The sequence below is a fragment of the Silene latifolia genome, chromosome Y, assembly GCF_048544455.1.
Source record: "Silene latifolia isolate original U9 population chromosome Y, ASM4854445v1, whole genome shotgun sequence".
NCBI lineage: Eukaryota > Viridiplantae > Streptophyta > Magnoliopsida > Caryophyllales > Caryophyllaceae > Silene > Silene latifolia.
Window position 1 is genome coordinate 440,610,711 of NC_133538.1, and position 11,072 is coordinate 440,621,782.

Genomic DNA, 11,072 nt, shown 5'->3' on the forward strand with positions numbered 1-11,072 from the left:
ACGGATAAGGGTACTTTTGAAATTAATCCATCTTACATTAATCTGGTGGAGCAAAATTTATTTGGAGGAGGAGCTGGTGAGGACCCCGCTAAACATATGGAGAAGTTCGTTAGTTACTGCTGCTCTGTCCCTTTGGCTACGGGGGTGACTCAAGACCAAGTCAAACTAACTCTTTTCCCTTTCTCCGTGCGAGATGATGTAGCGGAGTGACTACGTGACTTGGATACGGAAGCTCATGGTATTACAGACTGGAATTCGTTAGCTCTTACATTCTACAAGAGGTACTTCCCACCCCAGAAGACTAATGCCCTTAGAAGCCAGATTACGAGTTTTAAACAAGGTTCTACTGAAGACTTTAATGAGGCGTGGGTTCGTTTCAAACGACTAGTTCGATCTGTTCCTCATCATGGCTTCTAGACCTGGTTCCTTTGCAACCAGTTTTACAACGGGCTGTATGACGATCATAGAGCCTTACTTGATTCAGCTGCCAACGGAAGATTCCAGGACAACACTAATGATGTGAATGCCTGGAAACTAATTGATCAGATAGCTACCCAAACTGCTGAGTATGGTAATCCAAGAGGTAGCACAAGAGGAGGTGGTACAGATAGTGCAGTTGCAGCTCAGTTAGAGGCTATAACTGCCCAAATTGCCGAGATGAGGAACACCCAATCTTTGGGTCCGCCACAGATAGTTGATGCTTTGATTCAACAGGAGGTCCCTTGTGAGAGATGTGGTACCCATGGTCATGTTGCAACTGGATGTATGAGTACTTTAAAACAAGTTCATGCCTATCAATATTTCAAGCAAGGTACTCCTTACTCTAATTTCTTCACTGAGAGGAATCATAATGTGTTTCTTCCTACCCCTCCGTTGACCAATCCCTACATCATCCCTCAAAATCATGGTAATCAAATATAATGGAACTTTATTAGGCCGCCTCAACAGCATTTTCAACAGATGCAGCCTCCTCCTCAGGCTTCAAACAGTGATATGTCGGATATTAAATCTATGTTACAACAATAAATAGCGGCTTCACAAAAGCAGGAAGCTCTAATCGCTCAATTGTTGGCTTACAATAAAGCCTTGGACAATCAAATTGTGCAGTTATCCAGCCAAAATACAAGTAGGAAGCCAAGTGCGTTGCCGTCTAAGCCTGATAAGCCTTATGAGACCGTTAATGCGATACATCTATGAAGTGGTCTTACAAATGATGGACCAGAGATGCTCCGAGTGAACAACGATATTATTCTTGAGGATCTGGATGTTGATGCTGTTAACAAGTGCGCCGAAGAAGCTGTTTTGACGCCTGCAAAAAGTCAACCAACAAGTGACTTTAGTCGATCGATTGGAGCAGATAGTCGATCAACTGGTTGTGATGGTCGATTGACTTTTCTGCCTAACGGAGTTGCTAATCCATTACCCATCGCTGATGGGACGTCTACTAGAGCTGAAAAAACACCCAATTCCGATAAAGCGAAGGGAGCTGCTGAGCCACCCATTGCAATCAAACTTCCCTTTCCGACCCGACAGCTGAATACGAAGATTGAGCAGCAATACGGGAAGTTTTTGAAGGTCATAAAGAATTTGCAGATAACGGTACCTTTCACTGAAATTATTACTCAGATTCCCTCATATGCTAAATTTATGAAAGAAATTTTGTCTCGTAAGAGGAGTTTTGATGAGATAGAGACCATCGATCATAGACTTACTTAATGGGACGGGTACTTCGGGATTGGTGACTATGCTAAATCACACGTATGAACCACTTACTTATGAATTCTTTAGTAGCTTTTGCTTTGAACCTCGAAATGTGAAGGAAAACAGGCCTGATAGTTGGGTCTTCTTTTGGCTTTTAAATAAAGACTACCGAATTACATTGGCACGTTTTCGTAGTCTTCTCAGGGTTCATACAGATGGTTCGACCACACCCCCACGAGACGAGGCCTACAGAACCCTATGGGGGACCCTTACGGGCAGCCCCTGTCCTCGGCATCACATCAACAACGTTGAACACCCCGTTCCCCGTTTTTGGTTCCGTTTGCTTTGGAGGACTATCTTTGGTCGTCCTAAACCAAATAAGTTGAATGCCATCGAGCAACAAATGCTTGCAGGTTATTTAAATACGGATCAAGGTGAGCCTTTTTGTCTTAAATGTGGCCCAAGCTGTGGCCGAACACTTTCTCACCATCCACACTCACAGGGCGATCCACTGTGGGGTTATCGTGAGTCATCTTGCTTCTCGACTTATCCTTCGTTTTACCCCATCTGACCTTGTGCCACATAACCTTAGGACTGGGGACACTGCTTTAGCGGCTAGCCGCTTACTTCACACTAAAGCTTTAAGTAAAGGCCATTGGCTTCTTACCAAGCCTTCCATTAATTAGAAGCTTCCGGACGCGAGGTTACTACCTCTACCTTGTCCTACTTTACCTCCCATCGTGTCTATGCCTAAGTTTGATCCCACTCTTGACCCAAAGAAATCGAGGCCCCTTACCCCGAGTTATCGACTGTCAGCTGGATGGTTATCCGAGACCATTATTACTGAGGATGAGTTACTGGATGTAGGGAGTAGCCATGCTCCCACTTGCACTACCACTCCTACACCCACCATTACTCTCACACCCACACCTCTACCTAGTACTAGTACTGAGCCACAGTTTATTTTTCCAGCACGCTTTATTCCACCTCCGCTATTTGTGCCCCATGCGGTCACAGACCAAGGGTGCCGTGATGCTGTAATACCCGCCCTTTTAGAGACCCTTTGACCAGCGTTGACTGACCTTGGGAGCGGTAATAGTCCTTAGAAATGCATGCCAAAGTTATCTTGAGTTGTGAGTTATGTGTGGTACTCGATAGAGTAGAGGCTACTCGATCGAGTAGCGTGGTTACTTGATCGAGTAGGGGGACACTCGATCGAGTAGGTTGGACACTCGATCGAGTAACGGGTTTTCAGCGAGGGTTTTCAATCGCGTTTTGTTAAATCCGCAAATCATTTCCGCCTCTTTTCTTCAATCCTTTAGTCGCCTCTTTCCTTTCCCTTCACCATAAAACCTCCATGGAAGCTTTTGAAGGTTCTTATGCCTTAGGAGAGCGTAACTTGAGTCGGGTAGCGGTCTTTTGCCGGGTTTCTCCTTGTAGGTATGTCGTCATCATCATCCGTATCCTTATCTTTGCAGTTAGGGTTTTCTTGGTAGTAATAGATGATTGTGTTGTGGTTATAGGCATTGCTTGATTGCGGGATATGTCGTATGTTGGCATGGATTGGTTGCAGTTGCTTAAAGGTAGGTTCGTCGACTCAGTTTCTGTAGATGGTCTAGTGTGTTGATTGTTGTGGTTGTATTGTGGTTGTGTTGTGGTGGTGTTGTGTTGCTGATAGTTGTGATTATTTGTCTCTGGTTCTCGAGATGCGTTCTCGGCTGAGTGGAGTCACTTGCGGGAGTGGCTTCACGCCCTAGTTTCGCCCTCCGTGGAACCCGCCACGGGAGGGGATGTGCACATTAATGGGACAGGGTTATCGCTCGGTATGATGAGCGGGGCTTAGGTGGGAACGGCTGCGGTCCCACACTGGCAGGGCTGGTCCGGTGGACAGTCAGTGACGGAGATTGATTGGAGTGGGTGTGATTGTGTGCGTGACTGATTGTGTTGTGTTGTATTGCTAGATGTCGTTGGTATTGCCATGTCTTATCTCAGTACTGAACTTGTGTGGTTGTCTTGTTGTTTTATGTGTCTGTCGTGATCCCTTATGGTGAGCAGTCTGTCTTAGCAGGTGTTGATGTCGTTGTTAGCTGGAGTCCGGGCAGAGGTGAGTCTTCGCGAGATTTGATAGTAATAGCGAGTAGCCATTGAGTTGTATCTTTTATATCGTCTGTTGGCTTTAAATCACTTGTAATGTAACCTAATAGTTCTTTTATCGACATTTGATTATTACTGTCCTCGGGCAACCGAGATGGTAATGCCCTTATATGCTAAGGAAGGCTTAGTTAAGGCTCCTCTGGATATGGGGGTGTTACAAAGTGGTATCAGAGCGATGATTTTGGAACCTGTAACAAATGAACTTAATGAACGTAGCGAGTCTAATAAAATGAACCTGGTGTATGTGTGATGGGAGCCCCAGCTGATGCTAGATTTTGGATGAGTAGGCGCCCTCATTTGAAAAACTTGGCCCCATGGTACTTAAGGCAGTCACAGGGTATGGGGATGTGGAGTCCGTGTGTATGTATGCAATGTGTATGTTAGTTGTGTCGGAGTTATTTGTGGTCGAGTCTTTGTTAATGTAGAGATGGGTATGGTAGTTGCGATTGGATGGTGTATAGTGAATAATTGGCATGATTAGTGAGCTTGTACGATGATTATGAGAAATGTGACAAGAGTTTATTTGATAGAATGCGTGAAAATGTGAAAGTGCATGCCGTAATATGAAGGTGATCATGTTAGTGTTTGCTTCAGGTTGTTAGTAACGGTAATTATATACGAGTTTATAAGCCCTACCGTAATTAAAATTATGATAGTTAAAGAAGTGTTGAGTTATAATATGAGAAATAGCATATAGTAATGCGTATATGCCTTGTTTATTGGTTGAAACTTTTCGCTGCGTGACGATCGATTTATGTTGAATAATTTGCTTATGATTGAAATTGGAACATGATAGGCCTTAGTGTGCTATGTAGAGTATGCATTTATATGACATATGAAAGAATGATTAATCGTTAATTATATGTTTCGTATTGTCGTGGACATGAGTTTGCTAGTAATGTGGTAAGATAAGTTTTAAGTATAATATGGTGATGTAATTGTGTATGTAAATGGCTCGGTAGCAGGTAAACCGAGTTGGGTAAATTTGTGGTAGCATAATATGACATGAATCTTACCTGTTGAGACGTATGATATGCTTGGGTACTAATGGTAATACGAGCAAGTGTGATAATTAGTGCCGAATTCCGAACTTAGTTTGGAATCGACACGCGATATTATTTTTGCAGGAATCTTCAAATTTATCTCGTATTTCTGACCGGGTACTTAACCTTACTTGACCGAGTGTGAATGCTTACTAGACCGAGTAGACCTCACTCGATCTAGTTAGGAAGCTATGACGTCGGGATGTGGAAATTTTCTGCAGATACTCGACGAAATAGCACCTACTCGATCGAGTAGAGGGCACTCGATCGAGTACCCTAGGCAGTCGATCGAGTAGGCTACAGTACCGAGCTTCTTACGGGTTTCTTAAAACCCCTATTTCTTCTTACACTCCTCATTCTTTCCTCTTGTTTCGAACCCTAATCCCTAATTCTCTCACAAATCTCTCCTCTTCTCTTGTGTTGGTGGTGATTATTTGGGTTATTAGCTTGTTAATTTCATTCTTTAACTTTCCTATCTAGCCAAGGTATGAACTCCTTCCTTATTTATGTGCTTTTATTACTTTGTATTTGTTAGGATGGTGGTATAATCTGAAACTTTCGATTCATAGGGGCGAATTATTGATTTTAATTGTTGAAATATGATCCACATGCTTCCCTTTCATGAATATTGGTGATTAATTGCTGTAAAGATAGGCTAGAAATTGCAAAATTAGGGGCGAAATTTCTAGGGTTACAAAATCAAAATCGATTTTTGGTTGTTTCCTATATGTTGGATGATGTAATTGAGTGCTATATGTTACACATACTATGTTAGAAGTTGGATTTTGGTGATTTTCATCTTAAAACTTGCCTTAAAACTCCGTCTTAAATGTGCCCCAAATTAAAATTCGTTTTCTACATCTGAAATTTGGTGTTGGATATGATTGTTTAAGTAAGGGTTAATTTTCAATATGATAATGGTGATGTTAATTGATGGTGAATATGTTAAAACCGTTACAGCTGTAGAGACCGTCTGACAAGTTTAAATGAGTTGTTTGTTTCTAATATTGAAAGTTGATGATGATATGTATTAAATTTCCTTTCTATGAGTATGTATGAATTTCTCACATAATGTTAAGTAATTATATGAAATAGCGTATTGAGTCATTACATAATATCCGAACTGGTTGAGTAGATGTTGTTATCATGCTAAATCATTCAACTATGGAGATCGTCTGAATTACCATAAACTGAGATTATATATTGAATTGGGAACTTGTTGGTGAATGTGTGTACCTAGCTCAGAATTTAAAGTTCGATTGCGTGAATTATGTGCCTTATATGTTGATGCAAGTTGGTTTAAGTTATATGCTGAAACAGATGCCAAGACTGAACATAGGGACCCGACAGAGCAAGAGAGGGTGGGCTTCACAATCCGAGCCTGGGGAAGGTAGTGGACCCGTAGTACCCGCGGTACCGGAGTACCCTACGGTAGTGTTTGTAGATTTTAAACAGAGAGAGCGTTTTGTGGTTTTGCAAAAACGCAAAATGAGGCCAACTCGGTGTGTGGATACCACACTTTTGACTGATTTGGGAATAAAGACGGATGTCCGTCACATATTTGAGACTTTGGGGTTTACGGGGTTGTATCGGCTGAGGAAACATTCCTACCCTTTTCTTACTTTGGAGTTTATGAGCTCCTTTAGTTATGACCCAACTGCCCAAACCGTTGAGTTTCGGTTAATGAACACAAGTTTCTTGCTGACCATGGACCTTTTCGCTTCTCACCTTGGGTTGGCCAAGCCTCCCAAGGATTCCATCACTGATATTCCTGCTGAGTGCGGTGTGTTCCGCCTAATGCCTTGTCTTACCAGAAAGCCAGCTCCCACCTCAAGCAACATGTTGATTAATGATGTTCAGCATGTTACCTTGAGGATCTTTCTTCGTTCTCTTTTGCACCTCCTTTATGATAGACCGGATATCAGTAAACTAAACAACCATGAGGTGTTGCTTCTGATGTTTTACCTCAACCCGGAGTGGACCGAGAGGGTGGTCTTTAATGCTCCTGCCATAGCCTGCACTAGCCTTGCTTTGATGGCTACGGCCACTTCCCAGTACTTGAGTTGTGGCGCTATCGCCACTCGGCTAGGTGAAAAGCTAACCACCTTTGAGGCTTCGTCCGAGTATGTTCCTCTGGCTACACCGGTGCCTACTATGGACCGTGACTACTACCTCGACCTGAAATGGTTGAGAACGTTAGCTGATGGCAGCCTAGCATGGAGGGTGGGGGCATGAGCTGGATGAAGATTCCGGCTCCCGAGCACCTCCCACTGACAGAGCCGTTAGACCCGGTGGTTATAGCAGTGGACTCCGATGAGGAGGAGGAGGAGGGTGATGGTGGACCTCGACAGTTGCGGACGTACATCATCGATGACACGATCCTCCAGGTGATGCCCGAGCCGAAGAAGGGAGAGAATGCAGCCGTTGTGGAGGAGAGGCCTAGGTTGGGGAGGGGACCCCGTCGAGTGAAGGAGAGGACCGCTAAGACTAGACCACGACCGGTAGCACCACCGCAGCAGCACCCTTTTCCGTGCTACCCCTACCTCGACACCCCGGAGACGTGATCGAGCTACTTGGCAGAGAGAGTGTCATCCACTTTGACACTCAGGAATATGCATGAGATGGCGTACACTCAGGGGATAGGAACCGAGGGACCGCATCCGGTATGGTGGAGTGGAGTTGGGGATTATAGTGGAGTTTTCCACTCTTACGGGGTGGATCAGTCAGCTTGGGGGACATCGCAGTCCTTTGTCTTTGGCGGCTTGACCCCATGGTACGTGAGTCCTGGAGCTGGAGCGGGGGTTGATACTGGTGTTGGGTCATCGGGAGCGGGCACATCAAGAGGCGAAGGTGGCGGAGATGAGGTGATGGAGGAGGAGGAGCAACAGCAGCAGGAGTGATACTCATATTCTTTACCTTTGTGTTTGGTTGATGGTAGTCGTTGTTAGCTTATGGTAGTTATTGGTTGTTAGAACTTTTATTTTCGGATTTATATGGTTGGCTATAAGGCCGGATTTACTAGCTTGACTTGATTGCAGGATTTTGTGAGTCGGGAAGTCATTCTGACTCAAGTTATGTGATGATTATGTATATATGTATGCGGGTTATGACAGGTTTTCCAAGGTATTTGACCTGTAGGTACTCGACAGAGTACCCCATACTCGGTCGAGTAGCTACAGGTGTGACAGAATTGAGGCATTCTGATCTCAGGGCTAATCGATCGAGTAGCCAAGACACTCGATCGAGTAGCGGGCACTCGATCGAGTACCACTACATACTCGATCGAGTAGCACTGTTACAGGAACCTTTCAAAAATTAAAATTGTTTAATGGTTACATAATTACATGTGTGATGTTTAGCATGGTTATTGATGCTTAGTAACACCTTTGAACCGTTAATTTCATAGGTTCGAAGTCGCGCTTGGGTTTTATATGCATATTGGTAACAAATAGTGAAGTAGTGATTGTTTCTTGTTGCTTTAATCCTACATCCGCCATATTTACTATCCATTCATCGGCGTTACATCTTTTCATACACTTGTACATATGCTATTAACATGCCTTCTCGATGGCGGCTAGTTATTCAGGTGGGTTGTGTATGTTTTCTAGTTTAATGAGTATATGATTAATGAGTATTGTCCATAATAAATAATATGGTTTTGATTTATGTTACGATGCAAGTAATAGGTAACATGTGTGGTAATTTGGTGGTGAACTTCGGGGACGAAGTTCCTTTTTATAGGGGAAGAGTAATGTCGCAAAATGAAAAGGCTGATTTACAAAGTTTTCTATTACTTTGGTCACATTGCTTGTATGAAGTTGTAAGTGGTTACCTTAGTCGTTGAGTAATTCATGCGTCGAAGTGAAAGTTGATAGTATGTTGCCATGTGTCAGGTGTCGTAATAGAATCGCGTTGTTGAGTAACATGGTGGTATAGTCATGCGGCATGTTGATGTGAGATACGTTTCGTGTTGTGTGTTGTTACTAGTGAGTGGGGTAATCTCATAATATGTTGGGTAATCGTTGATGGTGTTGGTTCGTATTGCGAGATTGGTATTTTATATGATAGTTTGTAAGAGCCGATATATATATATATATATATATATATAGAGTGTTAGACAGTGATGATGATGACATGGGGGATGGCATTTCAGGGGAATAGTGACCTGTGTCGAAAGAGTAGTGATGTCGTTGTGTTCCGTGTCTTGTGCTTTGAGTTATGTGAGTTGAACTTCGGGGACGAAGTTTTTTTTAAGGGGGGGAGACTGTAATACCCGCCCTTTTAGAGACTCTTTGACCAGCGTTGACTGACCTTGGGAGCGGTAATAGTCCTTAGAAATGCGTGCCAAAGTTATCTTGAGTTGTGAGTTATGTGTGGTACTCGATAGAATAGAGGCTACTCGATCGAGTAGCGTGGTTTCTCGATCGATTAGGGGGACACTCGATCGAGTAGGTTGGACACTCGATCGAGTAACGGGTTTTCAGCGAGGGTTTTTAATCGCGTTTTATTAAATCCGCAAATAATTTCCGCCTCTTTTCTTCAATCCTTTAGTCGCCTCTTTCCTTTCCCTTCACCATAAAACCTCCATGGAAGCTTTTGAAGGTTCTTATGCCTTAGGAGAACGTAACTTGAGTCGGGTAGCGGTCTTTTGCCGGGTTTCTCCTTGTAGGTATGTCGTCATCATCATCTGTATCCTTATCTTTGCAGTTAGGGTTTGCTTGGTAGTAATAGATGATTGTGTTGTGGTTATAGGCATTGCTTGATTGCGGGATATGTCGTATGTTGGCATGGATTGGTTGCAGTTCCTTAAAGGTAGGTTCGCCTACTCAGTTTCTGTAGATGGTCTAGTGTGTCGATTGTTGTGGTTGTGTTGTGGTGGTGTTGTGTTGCTGATAGTTATGATTATTTGTCTCTGGTTCTTGAGATGCGTTCTCGGCTGAGTGGAGTCACTTGCGGGAGTGGCTTCACGCCTTAGTTTCGCCCTCCGTGGAACCCACCACGGGAGGGGATGTGCACATTAATGGGACAGGGTTATCGCTCGGTATGATGAGCGGGGCTTAGGTGGGAACGGCTGCGGTCCCCCATTGGCAGGGCTGGTCCGGTGGACAGTCGGTGAGATTTGATTGGAGTGGGTGTGATTGTGTGCGTGACTGATTGTGTTGTGTTGTATTGCTAGATGTCGTTGGTATTGCCATGTCTTATCTCAATACTGACCTTGTGTGGTTGTCTTGTTGTTTTATGTGTCTGCCGTGATCCCTTATGGTGAGCAGTCTGTCTTAGCAGGTGTTGATAGCTGGAGTCCGGGCAGGGATGAGTTTTCACGAGATTTGATAGTAATAGCGAGTAGCCATTGAGTTGTATCTTTTATATCGTCTGTTGCCTTTAAATCACTTGTAATGTAACCTAATAGTTCTTTTATCGACATTTGATTATTACTGTCCTCGGGCAACCGAGATGGTAATACCCTTATATGCTAAGGAAGGCCTAGTTAAGGCTCCTCTGGATATGGGGGTGTTACAGATGCTATGCTTTTAGATTTGTGCACTCGTGTGGCGAGGATGGAGCGGGACCACACATTAGTTGGTTTTCTTGTATATGACTGATATGCTCGAGACGGGAGGTTGCCACCTCCCGATTGGCCCCATCCATCTTGTTACAGGTTTCTTGAGGGCCGAGCTGCCACGGATACTGCTGATGTTGCGGCGACTGTTCCTAAGCAGCCTTCTACGACTGCTACAACTACTACTTTGGAAGAGGGTACGAGAAGTGATGGTGCTGAGGTGGGAGCCCTTTCTGATGAGGATAACCCGGATTTTATGGGCGCTTAGTGGCATCTGCTGGCCACGACCTCCCCATGTTTGTTGCTGGTTTGGGGAGGTCTGTATTGTGGTGTGTAAGTTCTCTTTTCTTTTTTTTCATATTCATTTGCATTTCATTTTAGTTATGTGCCCCTTTCCCCTAATTTTTTGTATGCTGTTGTTGTTTGCTAAACACAATGAAGGCATTGTATGATTTGGTTTGGGGAGGGTATACATATGTCTGTTTGGCATCCATATGCATATTTCTTGCATTTCCGCATGCATTTTGTTCAAAAAAAAATTGAAAAATTTCAAAAAAAATACAAAAATATGTTTGCATTTAATTTGCATTTAGGTAGAGTCTTAGGTTGATTCG

General features: G+C 43.7%; 1 non-coding gene across 1 annotated transcript; it reads right to left on the reverse strand.

Annotated features, from left to right (window-relative positions):
* Positions 1-306: 306 nt before the first annotated feature.
* On the reverse strand, positions 307-413 carry LOC141635998 (small nucleolar RNA R71). The gene has a single exon (XR_012540644.1). It is a non-coding gene; the product is annotated as a small nucleolar RNA R71 (small nucleolar RNA).
* Positions 414-11,072: the final 10,659 nt, after the last annotated feature.